Here is a 13,410-nt window from a genome sequence, read left to right as displayed (position 1 = left end):
TTTAAAAGGCCTCATTACTACTCTCAGTAGAGTAGACAATACCAAAGAACTGTCAGCTTTGGGGGCACCTGGGTGGCTCAGTGGTTGAGCTTCTGCCTTTGGCTTAGGTCATGATCCCAGGGTCCTGGGATCAAGTCCTACATCAGGCTCCCACAGGAGCCTGCTTCTCCCTCTTCCTATGTCTCTGTATCTCTCATGAATAAATAAATAAAATTTAAAAAAAAAAGAACTGTCAGCTTTGTATTAGGTATGATAATAGCATTGTGACTGTATGACAGTTTTCATTACTGCACAGCATATTTATGTATTGATATGTATTGTACAATAAATGATGTCAGGAACTTCTTTAAAATATTTTGGCCAAACAAAGAAATAAAAAAGGAACGAATGAAGCAAATGTGCAAAAATTCTTGACTTAGGGAAATGGGTTTTTGTACATTTGACATTTTTCATAATTTTTAGAAACCCCACATAACAGAAACTTCACATGAAAAGTGGCAATATCTCATATCTTCTTTCTCTGACCAGCTCAGCTCTTACTGTTTCAGTTCTATGTTCTGACCACCTCATTCAAGGAGATATAAATGAAAACTTTAAGGATCCTCCCAAACATTAGATAAGTCCTAACACTCTATGACTAAGTCCAGTTTGTGACAGAACTAATCTACCTCAGGCAGGGTTTGAACTCAGAAAGAATTAAGAGAATATAAAATAAACAGCCACATATTAACAAACCACAAGTCATTCTGAGAAAAAAAATGGAAATTGCCTAGATCAAGGACCATCCTCCCAAAGATTAAAAAATACAATAGGCTTCTTCCCCCTCCATTCCCTGGAGACGACTCTGGCAAAGATTTCCCAATTGTGAAATCCTACTCTCAATGTTCAGTCTTGATCTTACTTGACCTTGCTATCGCACTTGACAGAGCTGAACATTCTCCCTCTTCTTGAGCCTCTCTACTTCCTTGGCAGACATGACAGGAGGGCTAAACATGCTCGTACTACTTCCTTTTAAGTGCAAGTGTCACATCCACGGCCCCTCTGGAGAGACAGGCAAGCAATTTCTGCCCCAGGTGACTAGTTCTGAAGAAACCAGGAGCGGGTCCCTAACCCAAACACCTATGATCTAGTGGTACATCTAATCTAATGGTATGTCAGAAACTTCAATTTCTGGTACTACAGTGGAGTCATTTTTCTGAAAACCCTACTGATAGCAAATTACTACAACTGCTAAATAAAATATTACCAACTTCTGGAGGACAGAGTTGAGCTCTCAAGAGAGAAAAGAAAATCCTCAGGAGCTAAAATTCAAGTGAGAGCTAGAAACCAGAATACATGGAAAAGGCTCTGGGAGCACATTCTGGTGTCAGTGCCAAGACGCATGTAGTTTAAAGCTGCAGGGTCCCAGGAGATAACGCTTTGACCATATGAAATGTAGGGTAGAGACATAGAAGTTAGCCTCCTGAAAAAAAAAAAAAAAATCAAGGCTATTAAAGGGCTATCAACTCAGTGCAAAGGTAGGGTAGAAAAAATGCACCTATAGTGAAGAAAAACATCAAGAAATGTGAGTGCATTGACGTGGGCTGGGAACACAGGTGAGTTTCCCCTAGAGATTCATAAACATGGGCCTGCCAGAGTACAGTGTAGCTGCACTAACCCCAAGCATATACACTAACTTAAGGTGAGCCTAAGTCAGCATATCCCAAGGCACTGGCTGAACCAAAATATCCTCTCAAAACTATCCACTTCACAATACTTCCACACTCAAAAGCCTGATAAATGCTTACAAAACACATGAGGAAGAGACCTAAGGAAGAAAACCATCATGTTTGAGAGTCAGGAAAAAAAAAAAAAAAGGCAAAATATGGTATGAAATAATTTCAGGTCATAAAAATGACAAATACATAACATTTTAAAACTATAATGTGTATAAATAAATACAAGAAAAAATAAAAAGGGGATGCCTGGTGGCTCCACAGTTGTGCATCTGCCTTTGGCTCAGGGCATGATCCCATGATCTGGGATCGAGTCCCACATTGGGCTCCTTGTGGGAGTCTGCTTCTCCCTCTGCATATGTCTCTGCCTCTCTCCGTGTGTACGTCTTTCACGAATAAATAAAATAATATCTTAAAAAAAAAATAAAAGCAGCTTACTAAAAGACAAATTTTAAAAGAATTAAATAGAACTTTCAGAAGTAGGGATCCCTGGGTGGCGCAGCGGTTTAGCGCCTGCCTTTGGCCCAGAGCGCGATCCTGGAGACCCGGGATCGAATCCCACTTTGGGCTCCCGGTGCATGAAGCCTGCTTCTCCCTCTGCCTATGTCTCAGCCTCTCTCTCTCTCTCTCTGTGACTATCATAAATAAATAAAAAAAATTAAAAAAAAATAATTCAAATTCTTAAAAAAAAAAAAAAAGAACTTTCAGAAGTAAAAAGTCACTAATGTTGGCAGGTAACTTTATAGGTAAATGCACTAGACTATCTTTCTCCCTGATTACATTAGATAGTTAAAAGCAAAAGTATAATGGTGTCTGATATGGTTCTCTATGTAAAGGAGATATTTAAGACAATTAATTATAAAGTAGGGAGAATAAAGAGGACTAAGTGGTGGTTAAATTCCTACATTTCACTTAAAGTTGTAAGACTATCACCCAAATTAATCTTCAAATTCAACACAAATCCTATCAGATCCCAAGGCTTCTTACAGATGAAAACAATCTTATCTTAAAATTTATATGGAAATGCAAAAGAACTGAAATAATTAAGAGGTGCCTGGGTGGCTTAGTTGGTTGGCTGGGTATCCAACTCTTGATTTCGATTTGGGTCATGATCTTACAGTTGTGAGATCAGGCCCCGGGTCGAGTTCCCTGCTCAGGGGAAACTCTGCTTCTTTCCCTCTCCCTATGTCTCTGCCCCTCTCCACGCTTACACATACTCGCTCTCTCTAAAATAAATTTTAAAAAAAAGAACTAGAATTGGAAAAAAATTGGAGGAAGACTACACCCCAATTTTAAGCTATGCAGCAAACAAAATCAAGACAGTATCATGTTTTCAGAGGAACAGACACAGAGACCAATGGAACAACACAGAGAACCCAGTAACAGAACCATACAAATACGCCACTAAATTTTGACAGAGGTGCAAAAGCAATTCAAGGGAGGAAAGGCAGCCTTTCCAACAAACGGTGCTGTAACAATTGGAGATCAATAGATAAAAAAATAAACCCTGACCTAAACTTCACATCTTATACAAAAATTAACTTCAAATGTACATAACATAAAACTATAAAACCTTTAGAAGAGAACATAAGAGAAAAACTTTATGACCCAAGATTAGGTAAAGAGGAGTGCCTGGCTGGCTCAGTGGGTAGAGCATGTGAACTCTCAATCTCAAGGTCATGAGTTCAAGCCCCATAATGGGCAGAGCTTACTTAAAAAAAAATTTTTTTTAATTTTTTAATACTAAAAAAAAAAAAAAAATTAGAGAAAGAGTTCTTAGACATGACACCAAAAGCATAATCCATCAATCAAGAAATAAAAAGGAGAGGGGCACCTGAGTGGCTCAGTCAGTTAAGTATCTGCCTTCCAGCTCAGGTCATGATCCCAGAGTCCTGGGATGGCACCTTGCCTCAGGCTCCCTGCTCAGGGAGAAATCTGCTTCTCCCTCTCCTTCTGCCCCTCCCCCCTGCTCATGTGCTCATTCTCTCTCTCTCTCTCTCTCTCTCTCTCTCGCTCTCTTTCTCAAATAAATCAAATCTTTTAAAAATTTTTTTAATTTTTTTTTCATTTCTAGGACCTGTTCTTTAACATAGCTGAATGACAAGAAATTTTTACTCAATATGTTGAACATTAGAGCTCTTCTCAGAAAACCAAAGAGTAGTTAGAACCTTAGGTCTCTCTGTTTTGGGGATTTTTTTTTTTTCTTTCCTCAGTTCTGTTTTATCCTTAAGTAGTAAAGTGGACAGGTAGAGGGGACTTATGTATATATAATTCTTTCATTTTAATGAAAGACATTGGCTGGACATCATTTACCTACAACCTATCACTTCAGGTTCATTATGAAAATCTCCAGGGAATTACACTTGAAGAGTTTCAGACCCTCAGGGATAATTCTGGGGCTGCTGGCATCAATCAAGGGTTATTCATAAAGAAAAAAAGACCATCTCACATAGTAGAAAAAGGCCGATGCTCTACTAGCTTGAATTGCTTCTTTAACTTATCAAGTATTATAACTCTTAGTGGAATTTAGGTTTATAGTTTTAGTCTAAGTTTAAAAGCCATTTTATTAGAAAGGGTAATTAAGAGACTTAGATTATGAAGTATTTTATTCACTTCTGTAATCCCAAAGTTTAGCAAAGTGCCTGCTAAATAACAGCTCAGTAAGGTTTGAGAAAAATTCTATTTCCCCAGGAATGAAATGCTGAATTTAAGAGACTGAAATAGTGAAACTCACTTAAAGTCTGTTACCAAAAAGCCATCAACCACAATCCATCACAGCCCCACTGCATTCACTCTATACTCTCAGACATGTAACAGCCCCTCTGACAGTGTTCTAGTACTGGTCCATACTGTCTCTCTCCTAAAATGACAGCTAATAGCCCCTTCTGCTTTGTATCCTAAATCCCACAGCCAGTTTACCCTTCCTAGTGAATGGCTCTGCTCATGGCATCACCCTAGTTAACTCTCATGCCACTGCCTCAGAAGGTTCTTCAGCATCTGCTCACATTACTTCCTACTTTTGTGTCCCTTCACACATCTTCTCATGGCTTATGCTGTTGAATGAAACTCCCACTCATTTAACAAAAATGTACTGAGCTCCTACAGTGGACCAGGTACTATGCTTGACCCTACAGAATACAATGGAAAAGACTCAATTTTTCCTTTCATGTAGCTTAGTTTAGGGTGGAAAAAAAGATGTTACTCAAACAATTATACAAATCGATGTGTAATTTCAAACTGAAATGTACACCCTGGAGTGGGAGTGTATATAACACACCCAAGGAATGTGGCTATAGCTCAGAGAAAAGGGGGAAGTGTGGTAAGGTCAGGCTGGAAGGAAAACAGGGACCACACCCTGCTATAACTTGCAGGATATATGAAGAACTTTGGTTTTTTTCTTATAAACAAGGGGAAGGTACTCAAGTGCTTTCAATCAGGAAGGTGATATGATCAGATTTATATTCAGATAAGATCCCTCTAGCTTCAGGGTAGAGAATGAGCTGGAAATGAGAGGTCAGGAATGAATGGGGTCCCTAGTCTGGTAGGTATTTGATCAGTCCATGTAAAAAACGATTGTAACGATTGTATTGAGATCAAGAAATTTTAATCAAGAAATATTTAGGAGGCCAAAACAACAAAACATGATGGACTAGACATGGAAGGTGAGGGAAAGAGGATGATCAAGGATAACTTCATGATAGTTTAATGGATGGCAGGGACATTCACTGGGACAAGGGTACTGGATTGGGGTAGATAAGTAGAGATCATCAGCCCAGTACTGGATAAGCTGAGCGTGAGGTGACTCTGCAACGCCAACAGACGATATCAATCAGGCAGCTATGTATCCAAGTCAGGAGCTCTGACAACATCTGGGCTGAAGTCAAATCTGAGAGTCTCCAGAGAACAAAGAATAATTGAAGTTGTGAACGTAAATGAGATCAGCCAAGGAAGAGAATAGAGAGAAAAATGAGATGGAGCCTAAGATTGAGACTTAAGGAGCTTCAAAGCTCAACTGGCAGGGAGAAGATAATCAGAAGGCACCTTTGAGGGAGATACAAGAGAAAACCTAGGAGAGAGTGCTGTCAAGAATCAAGATTTCAAGAAGGTAGTGGGCAATAAAGTCATACACAGCTAGGAGAAGTGAAATAAGAACAGAGTGTTCATCAGGCGTAGCAGCACAGATGCTCCAGTTTGGCAAAAGCTATTTTTGTAAAGTACAAAACAACAACCAAAGAGAAGGCATTAATGGGCAGGGAGGACATGGAACTAAGGAGTTCAGGAGACTCTTCTGTGAAGTCTGGCTGTGAAGAGGAAGAGATGAAATTTAAAAATAGGGTTTCCATTTGTTGTTACTATCATTTTCACTAAAGGGGAAACTTGAATGTGTTAAAATACTGATAGGAAAAAAAATTAAAAATAAAAACTAAACACTGATAGGAAAGAAGAGTTGAGAAGGTAGGGCCAAAGATAAATGATAGCTTCTGTGATGGGAGAAGGGGGACAGAAGGATGGGTACATTCTGACTAATACTCCCCCAACACATCTTGTGCTCCTTAAGCTTATACAATCCACTCACCCTCTACTCCAAACACAAATTTAAAATTTTACCCTTAAAGAACAGCTCAAATTCCATATCCTCTCCCTTCTGTGAACCTCACCTAATGTTTCTAGCTCATGGGATCCTTTTTTTTTTTTTTGGGGGGGGGGGGGTCCTTTCTTTATAATCCCATGTGCCATACTTTCCACACTTATTTCACTGCAAAATCCTGTACAGCAGATTCCATAGAATACACACGGGAAATAAACACTCTACTTCCTGTCCAGCTCATATCCTAGCCCTCTCAATACAGCCTATCCTAACCACACCAGAACAAAGTAGTACCTCCCTTATAAAGTCCTGAACAATTACATTGTTGAGCATATCAGCATGTTAAGTATTTAAGATCCTACAATATAAGCTCCAAAACTGTGGGGCCTTATCTGTCTGGCTCACCACTGTAACCCCAGGGCCTACCAGGGCTGCCACACAAAAAGCACCCAGGAAATGTTTACTGAATAAATTAATTAGAAGAGATGCCCTGTTACTCTTCAACAATTGTAAATTATTTAAGAGCAGGGACTATGGGGCGCCTAGGTGGCTCAGTCAGTTAAGCACCTGACTCTTGATTTTGACTCGGGTCACTATCTCACAGTGGTGACCCAGAACCCCGAGTCAGGCAGGGAGCCTGCTTAAGATTCTTTCTCTCCCTCTGCCCCTCCCCACTTCCCCAACCCCACGCATGTATGTGCATACTCTCTCAGAAAGGGGAAAAAAAAAAAAAAAAGCAAGCAGGGACTATGTCTTATGCCTATTTCTATACAGTACCCTACAAAGTAGAATAAACGTTCTTGATAATATGATGATAACTTATTATGGCCTAAAGTCATAATGGGAATTGAAAAGACAGTTTGGCAATATACCTTGACACTGATAAAGAATGAAAGTCTATGTAATGTTTCTCAATTCTAATTTTAAGAGATAATAGTTGTCTTCAAAACACTACATTTCCCCAGATACGAGATTTTTTTAAAAATCCTTAAACCTAATTGAACTAGCCTTCCTCTGCTTATGAAGTGCTTTTATAAATTCATGTAACACTAGAATTTCAGTGCCTATAAGATTTAAGTGAATTCTGGAGTTTAATATTTTCACATCTTGATAATACATAGCAGTACATCAGTAAAGGCAAGAAGTACATTAAGGATATTGTTAGAATAGATCTAAGTATCATCTCCCTACCTAATAAAGACAGAATCATCTTAATGCCATTGAAGTACCAGAGTTCTAGTCATAAATGACACACAACAAATGTAAGATATGCAATTCGGCAGCATACGAAACCAAAATCAAAAGAGATCAACCAAGGCTCTTCTCAAATATAAGCTTTGCTACCAAATAAGACCCAAAAATATTATGAAGTGGAAAGTGCTTCATTTTTCAGCAACTTCATTTGTCATGTGTACTTTGGGTTTTTTGGTTGGTTTTTTTTTTTTTTTTGAGATTTTATTTATTTATTCATAGAGACACAGAGAAAGACAGAGAGAGGCAGAGACAGAGGCAGAGGGAGAATCAGGCTCCATGCAGGGAGCCTGATGCGGGACTTGATCCCGGGTCTCCAGGATCACTCCCCCGGCTGAAGGCAGCACTAAACCGCTGAGCCACCCGGGCTGCCCTGCCATGTGTACTTTGCCTGCCATGTGTACTTTGTACAGGATTATGTTATAAATTCAATCTCGTGTTTCTCTCCCATTTTTTATTACTATGATTAAAAACATCTACAGAATTATCAAATTGGGACAAATAAGAGTACAAATAAGATCATGCTTTAAAGACTTTCAAACCAACTGTCATTTCCAACCCCCTGAAATTTATTCTATTCTCTCTTTTGGGATAAATGTGCAAACTTTGGAGACAAATTTTAGACCAAGTAGCAAAAGGCTCAGGTCAAAGACAAGTACCTTTAGAAATAAGAAGAGATCTCTTTTTATCCAATGGAATCTTAAAGAATAGGGACCAAATAAAAACTTCACTTTTTAAAACAAAAATCAGAATCTAAAGAAGTAAAGGAAGGTACCCATTGGTGTCAGAATTCATACTCAGCACCAAATAGCAAAAGAAAGCATCTCAAAAATATACACGGTTTTATTTTCATGATGTGTGAGTAGTCAGTCACACTGGAATATCTCTTCCATGATCAGTAAACTTGAGCAAACACAGAATATTCTCTCTCCTGACTTAATTCAGGGCAGTGCTTCAGCAGCACTGAAAACACCATCCTAAAAGGTATTAGAAACCGTGACATGTGTTGCACAAACTCCTAGTCCATGCCATCAAATAAAGTCTGTCTGGAATCTTATCACTTTTCTTCATTACCTTTTGGGGAGGTTCTTTTATCTTTTCATTTTGGAAATGTAAATATACCTACAAAGTAGAAAGAATGAAGTAATAAATGCATGCTCATCACTCAAATTCAACAATTACCAATTGCCAATGTTACTTCATCTACTCCTACACATACAAACACATAACGTTTCGTATGCCCCATATAGACCTATACATACCAAATTATACTGAAACACAAGGGAAGACTTTTAAAGTCCCTTGTAAAAATCTAAATTACAGGTCATAAATAGCAAAATATTCTATTCAGCAAACAACTCAGTGATAACTACTGTTACCCTTAAGGCCTTTACTTACATAAAACATACATTTTATGAAACAAGATTATCATACAGGTGTAATCCAAATTTCATGCTGTGATAAAGAACAGCTACTTAATAATAAAGCTGAGAATATAAGTCATCCACCAGCTATAAGCATAATTCAAATGGTAATCAAAACCATTATCGACCCACAAACATTAATCTCAAAGTTAATAAGACAAAGGCAAGAATTGCAAAGCTTACCCAGATGGCCGATTTTACCATGCCAATTTAGAAAAATGTATAACTTTCAGAATCTATAATCAAATGAACACAAAGACTAAAATATACAAGAATTGAAAGTAGTCATCCCTAGATTCATAGTACGTCAAATAAAATGTCGGTTTTCATGAAAACTATTTTTCTTTCACTTTACACAAGAGATTATTATGAACCTAGCTTCTCTATTAGTTCTTTATTTTATTTTACTTTTGTTGGTTCTTTATCTTAAAAAATCTGTCAGATCATTACTTTCTTCTTGGTAAAGTGTTGCTACATCAATGCCTACTCTCAGGGCTGCAGCCACAAACATCTAGAATTTACTACCTACAATAAGTCCTTGCTAAGAATTATACTCCTGCCTACAACACAAGGTCCTTGTCATGCATTGCAGAGACTCCCGGGGGAAGACGTGCAAAGTCACAAGCAGCTGTACCATCCCCTCAAAATCACGAAGAAGAATTCTAGCATTATTCGAGACATCTGGAGGAATGCAGGACACCAAATTCCAAATGGCAAAAAGACGAAGACTAAATCCAGACCACAGATGAAAAGATGGGGAGACTTTAATGACCCCTAAGGCAACCTGCTAATTTTGAATCTGGTCTTTCAATTGAGTGCCCTGTACTGGGGGACCTGAGAGAGGCCTCCCAAGACAAACTGATGTTAGCCCTCCTTTCTGTAGAGAAATTAAGGTCCACATTCACACCATTCAACACGAGTGAGCTTCAAAGATGGTGACTCTAGGGTTTGTTGCTTTACAAGATTCCACATTTCCTAGATAAAAACCTCTACCACCCACAAGGGCATTACCACAGATTTAATAGTTAATAACTTTAGGTAGATAGTAGAAAAATAGGACAATCCGAAAAAACAAATAACCAAAAGAATTCCGAAAATACTGAAATGCAACTAAGGCCTGCAGCATTTCTTCTTGCTGCTTCAAAAACAGAACTCATAACAGCAGCACTAGAATCCCTGCTTCTCGGGGAGACAAAACAAACCTGAGGTCTACAGGCCCCTGGGAAATAAGCTGGTCCTCCACTTCCACTCCAGAGCTCCAGTTACCCAGATGCAAGCCTTCTGAGCAGAGCATGAGACATTGGCTCCACAGCAAAGTTCAGAATCTTAGGATTATTTTAAAACTTCAGACTGCCAATGTTCAATTTGTCATATATGGAGAAGCTACATCACTAAGACTTGCTATCTCTAGATGCACATAAAATATAAAACATATATTCATACAGAGGCTTGGTGCAAATTTCACTAATCCAGATGTGAGGAAATCCAAAGTTATGTTTCCCACAGCAACTGTAATCTTGGCAAACCCAGACTTATGTATTCTGTGTTACTTCAGATGGTACTGACCTTAAAGGAAACTTAGGATAAAGTACATCTCAATCTCCACATCTAATTACAAAGAAAAACTCTAAGATCAGAGATTAGAAAACTACCTTCCTTCAGGGATAGTGGAGCTATATCTTTGAGACAATTAAGAAAGACTAGACCAAGCACTGAAGAATGTGCTGGAAGGAACAATCCTTACCTGGCCTGAACAACAGGAGCCAGGCAACTTAACAGGGCTTCCTCTTAACTGTCATTTCTAATTCGCTAAGACAACCAGCTGGTGGTGTTAACTTCATTTCAAATATTTAACACTTTCAAAAAGTACCCTAAATGCTAATCAGATGCAAAGAGGCTCAATTTTAGCTCCCACTTGAGACAACAGATGAAACATTTGAAGCCACCACAAAATGGAGTATCTACTAGAAAAAGAAGTCCAATAATACTTGCATTCGTCACTCACATAGAAAATGGTTTCACCAGTCCTCAGTTCAAGGTTAAAATGCCAGCTTCTAGAAGGCTAGGTGCTACCCAATAGTCTGTAAGATTAATGGAAGACAGCAGAGCTTAGTGGTTAAGAGGTTTCTGCAGCCAAAATGCTCAGGTTTTGTATCCTAGTTCTGCCTCTTAAAAGCTGTGGCTCTGGGCATCTGTGCCCCAATTTTACCATCTAAAAAGAGGCCATACTAAAACCTACCTCGTAAAGCTGTCAGGAGTACTAAATGAGGTAAGTAAAGTTCTCACAAGAGTGCCTGTAGAAAAAAAAAAAAAGAGTGCCTGTAGATAGTAAGCACTCAAAAAGCATTCACTATTATTATTATTATTATTAATGTAATTATTATTAATGTAAGGTAATTTATTTTACCTTGGTAGCAATCTTCATCAATTTGAAAAATCAGCACCCACACTAAGACCAAAAAACTGAAGAATATCATAATAGTACTTTAATCAGTATCTGTAGCACAATAATAAATGGCCTTGCCTCCTCTTGCCTTCTTCCTGCACTCCTTTTGCTAACTAAAGACCTCCTTAGCCAAACATCTTAGTCACTTCATAATCTTCCCTTCTCCTATTATAACCTTCTGCTTCAATCAAATTAATTTTCTCACCATCCTTTAAGCTTGTCATTCGACAAACATCTGAGAATCTATAGAGCCAAGCACTGTGCTAACACCACATGCAAAGTTTCACCCTTAAAAAGTTCAAAGGATATAGCAGAAAAAGGCATGTAAAAAACAGTTTCAATAGAACTACAGTCACAAAGAGTAAAAGTAAGGTAGTTGCATGGAAAGGAGCTGGTAAATTCTGTTGGTGAATTCTCCTCAGGGAGGGCTTCAATGACGAAGCCTTGCGAGAAAGGAGAAACGCTCAAGGATAAAGAGGAAAGCACAGGCTGAGAAGAGGGTCAGAGGGCAAACAGAAAAAAACATGAGCAAAGAAATTCTGGGTAATGAGGTGCAGCTGAACTGCTGGGGCACCGATGGAAGCTAGAAGCTGGAAAACAGGGACAGGCAAAAGGAGTGTCGTACCCAAGTCAGAAGCACTGGAGTAAAGCTCCGCCCTGGAATCACCAAAGAATTCTGAGCAGGGGCCTAACATGATCACATCTGTATGTTACCATGATCACTGCAGCTGCAGTTCAGAGGCTGATTTGGAAGGAGAGACTGGGGACTAAAAAACCCATTAAGACAACTGGAAGGATCCAGGTAGCAGTAGGGGGTGGAAAAAGGGAGATAGGTTCAAAATACAAATTAATCACAGAATTGGTAAGACTTGGTTTGAACATAAAGGGGAAATATAGGAAATCTCAGAGGTTTCTAGCTCTAGCAACTGAAGAAATAAAAGAATGGTGACAACACACAGGCAGGGTGAAGAGTTCATGACCCCAAATACAGAGACTAGGTCTTTATTCTAAGAGTGATAGAAAGTAGAACAGGACAGAACTTTAAAAAAAAAAACGGGGGGGGGGGGGGGTGGCGGGGAACCTAAATAGATCTTTAACCAGAGAAGAAACCAGAAAACACTGCCAAAGATCCATACTCTCTTCCCAAACTACACCAGGTAGAGATGGTTTTAGAGGCAGGTAATTTCAATCTTATGGAAGCTTTTCAATTTATTCTAGGCATCTAAACAATTCCAATACCAAATATGACAAAGAAATACACACTCTTTCACACAAAGAACTACAGAAGAATTTTTATTATAAACATAAATGCAAAACCCAATATAAAAAAATAAAAAGTCCAAAATTAAATTTTTAAAATCGTACAACAGGAACACATGGTAGAGAATGTTTATTCTAACATAATTCACATCATGAAACCTGTTAACATATTCATTATATTAGTAAATCAATGGAATGGAACCAAATCATCATGAAGAGAGAAGCCAAAATGCATTAATGCATTTTTTTTTAAATACTTATCACTAGGATTACTATCCAACTGCATTCACTGAGCCAGAGACCATTGTCGCTCAGGTAGCATACTATCTACACTATTTGGAGTCCACCAGCCAGCCAATGGCCTCAACTCCAGGCTCTAACAATGTGCACCCAACACCCATTCTGAATTAAGAGTTCTTAGGAAACTAGGACTAAAAGGAATTTTTTCTAATGCAATAAGATGTTATTTCTCAAGGAAACAACACCTCTTACGTAGCATTCAGGCAAAGAATAATACATAACTTGAATTTAATCATGAGGAAACATAAAACATACCAATTGAGGAACATCCTTTTTTTTTAAAAAAAAAAAAGGGGGGGGGGCTTTATTTTTCGAAAATATCAATGTCATAAAAGACAAAGGCTAAAAGAACTGTTCCAGATTAAAGACAAAGGATTAAAGAAGACAACTAAGTGCCATGTGTGACCCTACACTAGATCCTGCACT

At 38.4% G+C, this 13,410-nt stretch overlaps 1 protein-coding gene across 8 annotated transcripts in view; it reads right to left on the bottom strand.

The window, feature by feature from the left end:
* Window positions 1-13,410, bottom strand: part of DIS3L2 (DIS3 like 3'-5' exoribonuclease 2) — a 346,474-nt gene that overhangs the window by 313,658 nt on the left and 19,406 nt on the right. The window contains exons 2-3 of one of the 8 annotated variants that reach the window (XM_049101309.1): window positions 11,218-11,272; window positions 8,629-8,676 (exon numbers count right to left, since the gene is read on the bottom strand). The exons of 5 other annotated variants lie outside the window; for them this stretch is intronic. The gene's annotated coding sequence lies outside the window, so the exon portion shown is untranslated. Of the gene's footprint in view, window positions 1-8,628; window positions 8,677-11,217; window positions 11,273-13,410 lie in introns of those variants that run through there. 2 more of the 8 variants (XM_049101308.1, XM_049101310.1) reach the window with 2 other exon arrangements.

This window comes from Canis lupus, chromosome 25, assembly GCF_003254725.2.
Source record: "Canis lupus dingo isolate Sandy chromosome 25, ASM325472v2, whole genome shotgun sequence".
NCBI lineage: Eukaryota > Metazoa > Chordata > Mammalia > Carnivora > Canidae > Canis > Canis lupus.
This window is presented reverse-complemented; position numbering and strand designations above follow the sequence as displayed.